The sequence below is a fragment of the Erithacus rubecula genome (assembly GCF_903797595.1).
Source record: "Erithacus rubecula genome assembly, chromosome: 2".
NCBI lineage: Eukaryota > Metazoa > Chordata > Aves > Passeriformes > Muscicapidae > Erithacus > Erithacus rubecula.
Genome location: NC_136685.1, coordinates 97,846,505 through 97,862,944, shown reverse-complemented (window position 1 = coordinate 97,862,944; position 16,440 = coordinate 97,846,505).

Sequence of the window (16,440 nt, the reverse complement as noted above, 5' to 3'; positions counted from 1 at the left end):
CCTCCCCTGCAATGGCTCAGAGACTGAGTGCAAGTGAGGATTGTCCATTTTGGGATCCCTTGTAGGAAGCTGATCGATGTCATTCCTGCAGGGTTGTTGTCTGTGTGGAGCAGCAGCGTGGCTGGGTGATGAGAAAGCAGATCAGACCTTCCTCTGGAGGTGTAAGTCATCTGTGCCATCCATGTCATCTGTCCCAGAACAGGGGGTTGCCTCAATCCAGCACTTCTGCTTGTTCTCAAGACCAAAAGGGTGGCAGGGAAGATACAGAGTCACTGACTGGTCTGTCAAAGCCTACTCACACACACTGCTTATGATGGCAAGCCTTAATCCACTTGGGGAATGCTTGTTGTATGGGAAGCCAACACCGGCCTGTTGTCACTCCTTCTGCAAGGAGCAGAGGTGTAAATGTCAGGCAGACCCTTTGAATCAAGCAGTGGGATGGTGGTCACGGGGCAGGGGGATAGCAGAGTTCATGAGAGGAGAAAGTGAAGGAAGATTAAGGCAGGTGTTATAAGCATACAGTCAAAGATGGCAGCAGTGAGTGAAGCTGTGAATAACAAGAGGAGCTGAATCTCTCACAGGTTTCTTGCTGAGAGTATCTACAGGTGGGTCAGCATAAAGTCTGTGGTCTTCCGTGAGTTGTGACCACATTCATGTTTACTGAGCTGTGCTGGGTTTTATTACTGAAGACTGCAGCTGGATTCACAGAACTCAAATATATGATTTTCCTGTTTCAGAATTTCAAGAGATTTTCAGATGTTCTTAGCTGATCTTCATGCTTCTAAGAGCCTGTATCTGACCATCTGTCTCCAATTACTCCTTTCAGCCCTGCAGTTCTCACACATCTTTTTTTCCTGCTTGTTATTAATGAAAGGAACATCAAAGCACTCTCAAAGTATAATTTTCCTTATTTTGAAGAAAGATAACTTCATCCATCTGGGAATTGCTGGGACAAGACAAGTAAATCTTTTCCCTGAAGTTCTCATAAGAACCATTATTTTTCTTTTTCCTAAGGTGTATAATGTGACTGGGTGTTGTGGCAGAGTCTCTGGGCTAGACACAGAATAAGGATTCAGGAGATGTGGGTTCACTCTTAAGCTCTGCTAAGTCATTCTGACTCCTATCTGTTCAACAAATAAAAATTATCTCTGTGATTACTTTGTTTTTCTTGTGGTATTACCAGGACTTCAGCAAACAAAATGGGGTCTGCACAATCTTCCCCCAGATCCTGGGACCATGGTTGTTCTCAGGAGTGGCTTCAGTCCAGTACAGATGTAACCTGGGATCATGGCATTGGGAAAAAAACTTTGTCATAAAGGTGCCTTAAGCTCAGACTCTTTCTCTTGGTATTTTCTTGAGCTTTAGGTAGGTTGATGCCTGGTCCTGTACCTGCTGATACTGACCTGATTTCCCTACTTGACCTTCAACCTTTCTCATCAGCAAAGAAGTGTTCAGTGATGACTGCTGTCTGTGGTTGGTGTCACTGGATGTGCTCTGCCCTTCTCATTCAGATTCTGTTGAAAGTCGTTAGTTTGAAGATATTTATTTGAACATCTCTGGATTTTTTAGCTGACTCTTCTGCTTCATTCTTCTGCTTCATACAGCTTTACTGTAATGTGATTCCTGCAAAGTGTACACACTATACTTGTAAAAGACAAGCCTAAAGCAGCAAAGGACAACCTTTAAATAACTCTTATGCCCCATTAGCCACATGATGACACCTGGTAGGTAAAGGAGACACTCAGAGAGAGCTCAGGAAATCCCACAGAAAATGACTTCTGAAAGCCTTTGTAAAATTTTAGGCCTGTGTGTGATTTGTGTAATGAATGGACAGTATTGTTTGAACATGGCATGGTTGTTAAGGATGACATGCTCAGTCTCACCTTCACATTGCACAGGAGCATGCTGAGATTAATTTAACATCTACTGTCCATCATTTGTAGAACTCTGTGTCTAGGCTTGGATAGTTAATGAGTCCCCTGAACTCCTTGCTTTCAGCTTTAATTTTCTCCTTTTCTGAACAGAGAGGAGTGAAAAAATCTTATGAACAAGGGGAGAAAATTAAGTTAAAATTCACATTTGCTGTATTTGGGGTGAAGCTTTGTTTTCTGCCTAGGGCCTTTGTCCTAGACAAATGTGCATCTCTGGAGACCATCCCAATCCCAAAGCAGTGTAAACCAGAACAGGGTGCTCAGGGCATGACCCCTTAGCTATCAGCTGATTCATCATCCACCTGAAAAGAAAGCTTCATGCATTCCTCTTCTCTCTCATGTTAAAGCAATCTCCCTATTGTGGAATTATAGAATTGTTTAGTTTGGAAAACACCCTTAAGATCACTGTGTCCAACTGTTAACCATCCTTGCTCTTCTGGCCAGTTCTTCCTGGAGAACCATATCCATCCATCAAAGCCCTCCAGGCACATGAGCCTGTAGTAACCATGTGACAGTGATCCAAATGAGTTCATAACCCTAGAATACACACAGAGTCAGAATTCCTCCTGCTTGTTCCCCATGCTGCATGGATTAGCGCTCAAGCACTTCAGAAACACACCAATTTGAAAGAAGAATATGTGAGAGCCCCAGCAGGGCGACACCTGTTGCTGCTCCTGCACCCACTTCACTCTGTCTTCTGCTGCCACTGTATAATTTAGGTTCAGTTCCCTCCAATGCTGCTCAGAAAACAGCTCTGAGCCCTCATCTGACATCATGGCACTAAATCTGTTCTGTAGTTGCTGACCTGAAAGTGGAGCAGCAAGCTTCCTCCTGGTGCCTGAAGTTACCACCTTACAGCCTTTTCCATCATGGGAATCATTTTTCCCCATCCCACTGAGTACAGGCTCTGAATTTTCTTCCTGCTGTGTCGTTGGGTGTTCGGAGTCTTGGAGAAGATTCTGTTCTCTTTCTCATAACATCTGATGCTGTGCAGACTTCACATCTCCACCTGCACTTCTCCAACTTCCTTCAAGCAAAAAGATCTCTTCCCCATCTCCAGCCTCCCCGAGGAGCTCAGCCTGTGTTGGGGCAGTTGCTGCTGGACTCTGCTGCATTGCCACCAGTGCTAAGCACACTGTCCCCAGCAGAATTTCTGGATTCCTTTTATCTGCTGCTCTTTGCAAAATGCTGCATCAGTTTGTACCTTCTGCTGTAGCAGTGCAGCCCAGTTTTTGATTCTGTGTCACAAAGTACAAACTTAAGTGGCAAAGACAAAAAATTTTCCTTATTTAGGAGTTCAGGGGCACAGGAATGATGGAGCAGAAGAAAGACTCAAATGGCAGCACTGCAAAGCAGAGGTTCTTCCTCCTCTAACCTCCTCCTGTCTCTGTAGGTCCTTCTGTAGGTAGAGCTTCACCACTGTCTCATCCCTTCCATTTCAGTGCAGCCAATAAAACCCAGGCCAAAATATTAATCTGGCATGCAAAACTTCAGTCATAGCTCATCAGGTCAAACAAGAGTGGCATAGCTGCTTCACTGGTAAGGTGTTAACTGCAGTGTGGCCACAGACTGAGGTAGTTTTCTTCTGCCTGCACTAGAAGTCAGTCATTTGATGGCTTCTGTGCAAAAATGTAGCCAAATGCACAGCCTGAGCTGGTGTTTGATGTGGAAATTTGCAGTCCCATCCAAAACTGTGGTAACAAAGGAGAGACTTCCCTGATATCTACAGGTTCAGTCCTGGTTGGGGTGTACTGAAGTAATTCAGCTTCCAATTAAGCTTGTTTTAGAGATATCTCTGCAGTTTTCTTCCATGTACAAACATGTACCTTGCTGCTATTGTTGTGTCCTGTGGATACCTTTCACACACAGCAGCTGAAAGAGGCACAGAATTCTTTTCTGCACAGTGGTGGACAATTGTGTGAAAGCTGCTATCCAAGGGCCAGGCTAGAAAAAGGTGTGGGACCCAAGGATGAAGCAGATCATTATGTTATCTGTGTTTTGGAACTTGGAAGGAAGTAGGGGACAGGAGAAATGTATCCCTCTGGCAATAATGAGAGGACTTATACTCTCAGGGCAGGGGACTGAATGGGCTTGGAATTCATAGATAAACTGCTTTCTCTCTAAAACTTTGAATAAAGTAAGATGTTGAGATACACCCTGTCAACAAAATCCATGAAAATGTGGTTTATGCATTTTCTTCTTGCCTAAATAATGTTACAGGGTATACAAGAGCCTAAAATATCTGAAGATGGGTTTGCTTTCTTTTTCCAAGAAACCCAATGGGAATAGTTTTGGGTCAGACAAGGCTTGATGTAACAATGCATGTGTAAGATTTCCCAGCTTGATGCCATCTGCTCACAGAGAGCATTAGATCACTGTAAGGATGTCAACAAAGAGGCTTGGGAAGCTTGTGAAAATGAGTAGGGGAACAGCAGGCTCCAGAGTGCAGGAAAATTATGACTTTACTGTGTGGCTGTTGCTGTTATGAGATTTGCCACTTGTGGTTTTGTCCTGGTTTGAAAGATGGGTATTTGCCAAGAAAGGCTGGAGCTCCTCCCTGAGATGGAGAGTGCAAATCCCCCTCCCTCCAATTTATTATAATTTTGAAATTAAGGGGCTCTCAGGTAAAGATATGGGGTTCCTTCCCACTGACCACTGAGAACTGTTAGCAAGAGGAGAGACATGACTTAAACTGAGAGAAATACAGCAGAGAAAGAACTGAGAGAAATACAGAATGACTAGCAGGCTGATCAGACCAAAAACCCCCAACTTCCATGTGGTTCTTGGAGCCATCACTTTTGAACCCCCAGAGAATCAGGCTTGGTGGGTTAGTGGAAGAAAAACACCTACTGAGCATTACACTTAGGAGCTATAAAATCTCTTTGATGCAGCCCTCCCAATACCTGTAAGGTATGCTATTTGAAAAATAAAATTGTAAAGAAAATGTGAAATTTGAACCCCAGGTGGTAGACTTAATAGGAATGTTCTTTGCTACAAGAGTCACGATAATTGTACATTAAAATATTCTTTTGCTCTAACATTGGTTTTTCCTTTCTCTGAAGTATGACATAAATATGTTTAAAATGGATAATCATACCCAAACCATTTCCATTATCAGCTAAGAAGATTTGGGTGTTCTGTTGCAGTTAAGCTGTTTTAAACAAACACTCACTCTTGCTACTCTATTTTCATGCTATAATGGAGGTATTTAACAGACTGCAGAAGTTTACCTATTCTTTCTCTTGTGCAGAAAATGAAATTTTGTTGTTTTTCAACAGTTGATGTTTGAACACACAAAATCCACTTTGTGTATATGCAGATTGGCTGTCACAATATTTAGCTAATTCAAATTGTTGCTCACTAATTTTTTTTCCTCCTGAACCTCTGTTCTCCGTTTCATCTGTGACATTTACAGAATAGTGAATTTACAATAAAAAGTTTGAAGCACCCATGGAGCTCAGGGAGGGGCTGCTTTGCTGGGTTGGGAGTGGTTGTGAAACTCATTTGCATGGTTTATAAACTGCAGATCATGGCCTTATTGGGTCAAACTGTATTTAGCTGAGCAGCCTCAGCTCCCAGGAAAATATCCCAGGAAAATCTGCTTGTCTACCATCTCTTTGTAGCTAAATATTTTTTCCTCCATCACCATGTCTGTTGGTTATTTTGCTTTGTGGCTGTCCCTGAAAGCCAAGGGTTGGAATGACAGATGAGAGGGTTCTGGTATTGCTAGAAAACAAATGTTCTCAGATCACTGTGACAGGGATGTCACTTGGCAGCTTACCACTGTTGTTTTTTCCCTTATTTTAGTTGAAGTGTGTTTCACTCCAAAGCATTTTTTTCTGTACTTGTGATGGTGCCCTAAGAAAAATGTGCAAGGTTATTTTGTGTGTTAACCTCTATATAGAGCTGCTTCAGGAATGTGTGCCCTGCAAGCAGAGAAAAATTGATTTGTGCTCTCAATGCTTAGGGCTAACCTGGGTGATTTCTGAACTGTGAAGAGAACTTTTCCTTGTGAATCTAAGGTATATATTTTTGTGTAAGGAACAGACCTGTTTTTCCCACTGAGTCTTGTTTCATTTACTTTTATGAAGTACTGCTGTACAGAATTTTACCTGAGGTTCAATTAATGCATTGATTTTTAGTCCATCATTCTCTTTTGCAGCTCAGAATTTGGCTGTGTAGTGTGTTATCAAAGCTCTAAGAAAATCTCCATACATTGTCCTTTCTTCCAGTGACCACAGGCCTGCAAAGAAGACTATGCAAAAAAAAACACTTTTAGAAGGTGCATGAAATGCAACATGGGATGGGAAAGGTAAAAAAATTGCAGATTTTTTTTTTTTTACACAATGACATTGAAGACACTTTTTAATAGACTTACTTTTATACTAATGTTCATTATACAGTCCACGCTGGAATAATTGCTTTGATGAAAAGGCTTAAAACAAAGTGCAGCAATTTTCATGCTCATACACAGAAACCTGAGCTATGCCTTGAGTTTCACTGAGACAACTTGGATGAACAGATTCTGTTAGGAAAGCTCCTTTCTTCAAGCTTCAGTTGTACAGTACAAAAAGCCTTTTCAGGAGGGGTGCAGGGCAGCATAGGGGTGCTGGAGAACAGGCTGCCAGTGGTGAATGTGTCTGTTGAGACACATTTATGGGTCTGGAGCAGAAGGTGAAGGTTGGGTGTACCAAGAGATGCTGAAAAGAACAGCAGTGGTAAATATGAGATACAACAAGCAAAGCCAAGCAAATCTCCTAAAGGCTGTCCAGAGCTTAGCTGGGAGTTGGATATACATGAGTGTGAAAGGGCAGAACTGCAGCCCTTAAAGCAAAAATGTTGGCATGAGGGAGACTGGTTCCAGAAAAGGCATGGAGAAAAACCCCAAAAATCACTCTCCATCAGTCTGTTGTTGCCAAGGGTGGCTCACAGAGGTTGTGCTAAGCTGTTCTCCCTTTCAAGTCTCTTGCTTTAAGACCTTCAGAGCTTTGTTAATTCTGCTCCTTCAGAAACCATTAGCATTGTTCTCTCTTCTCCCTTGGGACTTGTTGCGCTGGTGTCCTGGTTTGAAGGACAGGTGTCTGCCAATAAAGGCAGAAGATTCTCCTTGAAATGGAGAATGTAAACCCACTTCCGTCAAATTATGACTATAATTTTGAAATTAAGGGACTCTCAGGCAAAGATATGGGAATTAGGAATAACAATTCTTTACTAGGAAAATTAAAATAGAAATACACTATTACAAAGAACAATCCCAAAACTCTGACAGAGTCAGAATACAGCCTGACACCCTGTCAGTCAGTCAGGGTGTTGGCAGCAGTCCCATTCAATGGTGGCTGCATCCTCCTGCAGTGGCAGATGTGGTTCAGCTGGAGCAGTGCTCCTGGAGAAGGTGCAGTTTTCCTCTGAAGGTGCAGGGATGATGTGGAAAGGTCTGTTTTTCCTCTGGAATCCAGTGGAAAGAAGGTACCTTGCTGTCCAAAATCTCAGTTTTTATCTAGGTAGGAAAAGCTTGGCTCCTCCCCTGGCTGGAGCATCTCCCAGTGGGATGATGTAATTTTCTCAGTCACACAGTGGGACTGAATGGGGCAGCAGCAGATGATATCTGCCTGGAGGGAGGATGGGCTGTGGAAAGATAAAGATGATTGCCCCAGCTGGTTTTAAAGATGGCCCATTAGCAGATGGTGTGTGCCATGGAGATAAGGGTCACTGCCCCACCCAGCTCAACAGATGGGGATGGAATGCACATTTATGGCCACATTCTGTATGGCAAGCCAAGACAGCTGGTCACCTCCTGGTGAGATTCCCCACTCTCCGACCTTTCTTCTGGCTGGCTCTAGGTCAGAGATGGAGGGGGTTCAACATGGACAAAGCAGAAGACCAAAGGAGGCTCCTTTTCCTGGATAATCCAAGGTTTATTCCTGAATGGGGCCCAGGGAAAAAGAGAGCAGAGCATGGAGGACACGGGGATTTCAAACTATATACCAGACCCTGGGGGGAATCACAGGAGGAACCATTTCAGTGTGAAATGTAAACCAAACTAGTGAAATACAACCTCTATTGCTTTGGGGTCTGTGAGTTATCTCCTACACCTTACATTCAGGTGATGGAGAAGATTGACAAATTAATTTTTTCTGGCCATTTGGGCAAGTCCAGCTCGGGCAAACAGCACAGGGTGCAGGAGTTGGCAAGAGCTGTGGAATTACATTCTTCTACCATCCCACAGGGACAGACAGCAGTGTCTGTGAGATGTTGCTTTTCTGGTCCCTCAGCAGTGTCTCCAGTAGTCTAGGGAGGTGTAGGCATGGGATAGAAATGGGATTGTTTTCTACCCATCTACCCATTCTATCCTATACCCTACAACAGCTTCTGCATGGTGTGAACTTTGGTTCACCAGCTGAATGAGCTAGAGCACAAGGTTAAATGATAATCCAACCTCTCTTCCTCATGTTGGCACCAGACACACATTAGGCACCTTTCAGCTGCCAAATGAGTCCTCAGTATTTCTACACTCATCCCCTTCTAAGGATGAATCCCTTTAATAGCCTGTTGCAGTCTGGCTATGAGTCCTGTGCCTTTATTGCTGTTGTTGAAATGTCCTGGATCTGAATACACCCCAGGTTTGTTTGCTAAGTGTGGAATCACTGCTGTGGTACAGAGAGGGATGGTTTATGGCTGCAGTGTTGGGAGGCTCAGTGGGAGTTTCTATTTGTCCCCCAGTCAGTGGGATCATTGAAAAGGTAGGGCTTGGTCAGAGGGTAAAAGTGCAAGTTCCTATGTCTTAAAGAGCATGAGTTGAACACTGAGCATCTGTCAAGCTGGGTGCCACTGAACTTAGTGTGTCACAGATAAAGTAGAGCTGGTTTGTAATTCTAGACATGCCTCTGCAGGGCACAAATTTGTATGTGACTGGCCCTGGGCTTTTTGAGCAAATAGGTAGCAGAAAGAGCCATGAATAATTCCTTTTATCCTTTGTGCAATAGGTAAATAATATTTTTGTAAAAAACCTGTGAAATAATGAAGCAGGTCTGTGGGTGCCCTTAGTAAAGCTGTGAGTGTGCAGGGTTAAGTCTTGTGCATTGGTCACTCAGCTCAAGGAGAGTGTGAGGGCATTGCCTTTGGTTTCACATTTGGTTTGTTGCTTTTATAGGACCCAGAGGGGTGGCTCTTGTCCAGCTATTAGGATCAAAATGTACCTTGGACACGGACCTCTAGAACAGCTGGGCAATGTGCCAGGGTTTTCTCACTGGGACAATCCCTCAAATGTGGCAGTGGATAACCTAAAGAGCATTATTAGCTTTTTACATCGACACTGGGAGCCAACAATTCCTCCTGAAACATGTGTTGAAGTGGGCACTAGAGAAGGCTGACATTAAATTTCCCAAGGAAAAGTTCATTTCAAGGAGTAATTCACTTCAGATTAATTGTAGAGCAAGTAATCTAAGAAGCCTGAGGAGAGTGGAAATTTGGGTAGTCTGGAGACCAGAACACCAGGAGATTGCAGCTCTGGAAAGGTGACTCAGAGTGCTGAACACAGGGGGAATGACTTTTTGGATCTGGTTTTCTTCAGATACATGGGTTATTATGTGGGTGTGAGGCAAATCAACTCCGTATTTTTAGAGCAGAAATTGTTTTCCTGCTTTATTAATGTGTCAGACCCCAGAGCAGCACAATCTGCAGTGGTTTGGGGTTGTGTTTTTTGATTGTTTGCTTGTTTCTCATTTCTAGAAAGCTGAATGAATGGAGGTAAAGGACAAGTGGCTCCTTCCTACACACCTTCCAGAAAGAGGCAGGGGTGGGCTATGTAGTCCTGGTTCCAGTTCTCTGCCAAGGGACTCATTGAGTATTGCAAGCTCTCCACTCACTTTTCCCTGTGTGCCTGCATTGCCAGTTGGCTGCTGTTATGGTTCACTGGGATGTTTGATCTGGTGAAATACAGGAATTTTTTCACATCTCCTGCTCTGGATTAGAGTAGGTTACTGGAGCCTGCCTTCTCTTCTGTAGAGGCCACAGCTCTCTAAGGTGAGCCCCATTCAGGGATGCTTGTAAAGAGGTGGTGTAGAGGGATAATATTCAGATCCACTTGATCTTAGAGCTGCTTTTAGCCACAGTAGAAAAGGAGTCTGTCTCCTGAGTGAAATCTGTTGCCTTGTTGATTTGTTTAGAAAAGTCTGTCCCTAACCCAACAGAGCTGTGAAAATTGTTTTAATTGCACTGTCCAACTCTCCTGCTAGTAAATACTTTGTCAGGATGGCTGTTTAGTATGTGCTTCTAGTGACCTTCATTTTAATTGTCTAGCTGCTTGCAGTTCACTTGGATGGTTCCAGTAGGGCGTGCTGGCTTTAACTAAAAATGGTTCCTTTCCAAAAATATTAAGTTACTTGCTCTCACTTCCTTGCAAAAGTAAAGTGAGTGTTTAGATGCACGCTGAGGTATCCTGAAACACTGCTGTGGAGAGCTGAGCTACTTCACATGTCACTGCTTTGGAGCACTTGGGGCAGTTGGTCCCTGTCCCCACAAGTCCTTGCCATCTGATCTGAGGTCAGGGATGTGTCTAGTCTGCTACCCAAAGGGGGAACTGAGGAACAGGGAAGAGCCAGGACCTACCTCGTGTCACCCAGAGATGCAGTGGCAGAGCTTGAATGCATCCTGAGGGTTTGGCATCGTGGCTTAGGCCAGCTCAGGCATGGTGGAGGCATTTAGTTTTGGAGAGAGCTGTTGGAGTAGGTGTTGATAAGAAGTTCACTGGGGACTCCCCCTGCCTTTGATTGCATTTGTCCTTTAAACTGAAGGTCTCACTGGGTCTGTCCTGCCTGCCTTTCAGGGGTTTGTGGGATTGCATCCTTGATGGTGAATTTCAGTGGTTGGGGTTAGATGGGACTCCTTGCTCATGTAGGGCCACCTACACCTGGCACAGCTGCCAAGGAGACTCCACAACCTCTGCCAGGGCTTGGTCACTGCTAAGAGCTTGCTGTGCCCAAACACAATTTCCTGTGTTTCAGTTTGTGACCACTGCCTTTTGTCCTTATGCTGGATGCCACTGAGCAGTGCCAGGCACTGGTTTCTTTACACTCCCTCTGTCCTTGGATAGATGTTCTCCATCTGTTAGGACAAGGTCCTAATCCTGTCTGCACACAGACTGAGCTGCAGGTTGGACCACAGATTTCCAGAGTCCTGTCCAAACTTTTATTTTCATGTGATTTTTATGGGACTGTAGTTAACCCTGAAGTGTTTTTGGTTTTGTTTGTTTGGTGGTGAGTACCCTTCCGTGGATAAAACCCTTTCTCTCTTTTGTACACTCTTTGTTATTAATATTATTGTGGCTATTGCCATTTTCAGTAAATTGTTATTTCAAATCTCAATCTTCTAGTGTTCCCCCATTATTGGAAGAGGCAGGGAAAAGGGAGCAGCTTTAGTGTGTTTCATTTTCCAGTTGTGCTTCAAACCACGACACAAGCTCACCCAACAGCAGCAGCACTGAGAAAAAGAATACAATTATGGGCAATTTTGCCCAAGTTCCTCTTTAGTCAGAGCATATTCCTTTTATAAGAAGCCTTTAATTTTGATTACTGCAAACACTCCAGTCAAAGGCACTCAGCAGGTAGCCATGGCAACTCTGAGATAAGTTGTCTAAAATATACCAGGTAAAATAATGAGGGGATAATAATATGGTTTTAGTTCAAATAAACTATTAAGTCTGAGTAACAGTTTTACATTTAAAAAGTGCACCATATTTCTGGGCTACAAATTAGTCATGGTTCAGGGCCCATTGTTCATCTCAGTGCTGTAGGTGGTCTCCAAAGAATACTGTAATATATGCTTCCTGCATTTGTTAACCCAGCACTCAGCAGGGAAAACAAAAATCTTGTAGCTCCGAAAAATAAAACTGTTAAAGAGAGAAGAGACAGGAGAGAAAGCTCTGGTTAGAAAGATTACCCATGCAGAGAGAGCACAGGCCCTTCTCAGAGTCTGGCCTAGCTAATTTATTGTGACTGTGCCCATAATATCTCTTTTTCTCCCAAATCCTCCCCACTGGACCCAAATCAAGACTAGCAATTAGCAGCTGGGTCATAAGTGTTGCTCATACTCAAGTTGGGACAGTCACTATCCAAAAAAACCTTATGATTTGAATAGTGTAGTATGTTTTCTTAACTTGTGCTGAAGGAAAGGAGAGCTGGTCACACAGGACTAAATAGACTTGTCCTAACATCAAGGGAGAATTTGTCCCTCAGACCTCAAAATGGCCACAAGTATTTTGGATCATAAATCCTCCAGCAATCTTTGCAGCTTCTTTAGTTGGTTCACCTTGAAGCATCTGGTTCATAAAAGATTATTATGTCTTTTTTTCACAAACTACTGGCACAGTACTGTCTGAAGCAGACACCACAAGCAACGAATTATATATGTATGCATACATACATATATATATATCCTCCTTTTGGGTATCCTCCAATATTTCAAGATAATTAGAGAAAAAAAAAGATATTAATCAAAGGACTTTTGCTGAGTTAGTTTTCTTTACCAACAACAGAACAAAATTCAGTGTGTTTTAGGTCAATGGAGCTGGTCATGTGAAGAAAAACATTGTTCTTCAAGGGGTTGCTTTTAGCAATGGACTTTGTCATTGATTTTTTGTTTTTCAGAGGCTCTTCCCGACCAATTTAAATTCCTTCCCCAGGAGCTCTAAGTATGTCTGGATGCTTGTTTTTCACAGCTATTGGCTCTGAGAGAAGTTTGCTTTGTATCACAGCAACAGTGTCTTAAATAATGCAGTTTGCAGTGTTTAATCAGCCATTACCTGGGGCAAGATTTTGCAGGTAGGAAAGGGAGGAGAAGATGGCAATCTTTCACCCTTTTCCAGAAGTGGGTCCCAGCAGGTGGGGCAGATACACTTCCTGTCCTCTCCAAAGCCCAGCAGTGCTTCCCTGTGGCCTGGTGGGATCTGCTCTGTCCCATCAGCTGTGCTCCATTAATCATCCTGCAGTGCTTTGGAATTTGTACCCTTCTCTTCCCTACTGGTAGTTCCCGGAGTTCCTGAGGCATTTGGAGATGAGGGTTCCTCACAGGAGCCTCAGGAATGCAGGGTGCTCTGTTAGCCCTGGGGTGAACTGGAGATCAATGTCCCACATCTGTCAGTCTGGGCCTCAGACTCCCTTTTCATCAAGTCTCATGGCTCTGTGTTTGACACAGCACAGTCTGGATGTCACAAAAGAGCACAAACAGTTCCTCTCCAGCTCCTGCTCTCCTTGATCATTACTTGCTTTTTTTTGTTTTGTTTTGTAGGGTTTTTTTTGCTTCCTCTGATTTCCTCCTGCTGCCCCTTGGACCACAGTGAGACTTTCTCAGCCTCTGTCACCAGCTGTTGAAAGACTGTTCATGTACTGAACAAAGAAAGGCAGAGCTGAGGTCTGATGTTGAGTTTTACTTCTCTTGTTGGCTGGTGGCAGGGAACTGGCATTGGCACTTTCCTGCTGCCAAACCTTAAAGTGTTTTAGCAGCAGCTGTCCAGCCATGCATCCCAAATCTGACTGTGCTCCATCTCTTTCCCCCAGCCCTGGGATGAAAGCTCTCCTGGTGTCTTCCCTCTGCCTTTGGGTGCTGACTCTGTTGACTGTAATGTGTGCAGCAGGAGACTAGGGCAGGCATGGCTGACCCTTAGGAAAAACTAACAGTATAAATAGTTTGTATTTATTGTGACTGCTATTCACAAAGATTTATTTTTGTGTTAGTGTAAACCAAGAGCTACAAAATAAGGGGTAAATAAAAGAAGAGCAGATGGGATAGTTCTGGAATTTCCATAACATTAGAGTATTCAAAGCCATAGGAACACTAGCATAGAAAACTCAGGTGGAAAATCCTGACACCAAGGCTCTGGACAGCTCTGCTATAGGACTTCTGGTGAGACATTGCAGGTCTGGAAGAGAGACAGGCTGCAGGACTGTCAGTGAGAGGAAAAAGAACTGTAAAATCCCACACAATCCTGTGTCTGCCTTGCTCATTTGTGCTCACTCCTGCAGCTGGCAGGTTCTGAGGAACAGCCTGATTTAATGGGGGTGCTGAGAAACTGCCATACCCTGGTCCCTTCTGGTTTCTGGACTACAAAAGCATTGAGCTGCTGCACACTCACAAGTGCAGGACTGGGTTTTATTCTTGCCAGAGTGTCTCCCTGCTTCCTGGCTTCTGACTTAATCTGGGTTCTGCCTGGTTTCTGTAAGAAGGGTTGTGTTGTGTCATCACCTTTTTCATTTCATGGAAATATGTCTCACTAAAACTCATCTTCCTATTAACCTGTGCCAGTAAACTCAGCCCCTTCAAATTTTTCTGCTTTCCCAGGACAAAATTGTGTTCATCAACACCAGCAGCTACTGTAATATATTTATTTCTGAGAATGTTCTTCTCCCATGGGACCATGTTCTTTTCCAGCCATGCCATGACCTCATAGTGCTTAACCTGACCTTGCTAGTGCAAAACACATTGCAATAAACAAACAAATGAAACACAAAAAAGGAAGAAAATAAATGGAGCAAAAATCCCCTGCCAGCAAGCCCAAAATAGAACTGAGGGAGAACTGAGCTGCTGGTTTCTCAAGAAAAAAGGCAAGTAAGAGGTGGTTGCTTGTATAATCAGATGTGGAAGTACACATCTCTGTGGGACAGAGAAGAGTGAAAATACAGGAGTTTTGAGAGACAGGTTGAATTTCCTAGGCTGTAGAGCAGGATATTGCACAGAGACTGTCATTACACCATATATTGGTACTGGAAGAGATCAGTGGACCAAATCCAGAACTGTTTTGCATGAAGATAGTGAGCCCTGCAGGGGTGCTATGCCTCAACACTGTGCTTTGTGTACCAGAGAGCTTAAAAAGTGAGTTGAAAGAACACTGCATGCTTCATCCTTTCCTGATAAAGCACAGCTTATCCATGTCTGTTGCAGTATTCCATGCAAAAGTTTATAAAAAACAAGTTAGGTTGGGTACCAGCATGAGCACTTCAGAGAGGCAAATTTGGGATTCCCTGTCACCTTGAAATAGGGCAAAGGATTGTTCAGTGCAGCTGATGAAAGGTGTTACATTTAATTTAATTTTTTTGTTATATTGATTTTAAGTAATCCAAGTTCTGTGTAGCAGGAGGAAATGAAACAATGTGAGAAAAGGTTTTAGCAAAAATATCTGAAGTGTCTCTATACTGACTGAAATGTGAAATGTAGAAGAGTTTTGCCATAGCATTGTAAATGGTCTGGGCCACTGCCAGCTCACCCAGAAAGGTTGTCCTGGCTGCTCTGGCTGGAGTGTCCACCTGGGGTGGAGTGTACCAGGTTGTGTGGCAGTGGGTGGTATGAACCACACTGTGATAAGTGCTCCAGCAGTCCCCTTGCAGTGGCAAGCAGGTTTTGTGTGTTCAAAAGGTGTCTGGTCTGCTGAAAACCTGCCCTGCCACAGAGGTGACATTTGTGGCCAGTCTGGGGCCTGTGTAAATGGGTTTTCCAAACTCCCTGTCAGGCCTGGGTGTCAGCAGCAAGCCTTTTTGTGCTAGAGGATGCTGGATTTCATCACAGTGATCGTGGGTCCTGGAGCACTGCCAAGCAAAAACAGCATTGAATTTTAAGGAGCTTTCTGTGCTAAAAGCAATTTTTGTGGTCAGGCAGTGCCTGGCATAAATCAAGGCATCTCTTGTTGCTGCATTCTGCTGGTGTCAGGAATGAGCCAAACTGGTTGCTGCCTTCTCTCCATGCTCAGCATCTGGGAGTGCACACAAATCCACATGGACTGGGGAGCTCAGTGGAGATGTCCAGTGTCCCATCTTATGGGTGCAGTGTGAGGATTTAAAGGATGCATTTGCATGTCTCAGAGCACTGTTAGAGAAGAAAGTTCCCATAAGATAAGCCACCACCACATGAATTTGAGATCAGCACAGATGGCAAAACAGGAGGGCAATAATTCCAGGCCTGCCATCACACCGTGGCAAGCTGTGGGAAGTGACACACATGCCAGCCCAAATTGGGGGAATAGCACAGTTTCCAATTGTGGAAACCCAGGACTTGGACTGTGCAAAGGTGATACCCCCAGAGGAATTACTCAGGAACCCCACTACCAAAGACCAGGGTTAAGAAGGACCAGCAGGACTCTGCAAGGATCCACATCATGGTGATATCTTTCTATTTAATCTTTCTCTGTCTCTCTCTCTCTTCCCTCCCCACCCCCTTCCTCCTATATCTTTCTATCTCTCCATGTCACATATACTGTTAAATGAAATCCATACTATTGACTTTGCCATGTGGTCTCTTTGGCACCTTAATTTGGGCAGAGGCATCTCCAGTCATTGGACCATAACATGCAGGTAGGCAGTGTGTACAGAACCCAGGCCAAGCAGGATCCTGGACTAGATTAGAGACCCAGTGTTGCTTCCCTGGCTCTTCTCAAAGAGCACAAATGTGCTCCATTCTCTAGCAGGCTGTGAGCCTTTGGACTCCTTTTGACTTTGAACCCATCTGGCAAATGGCAGAAGTGTTG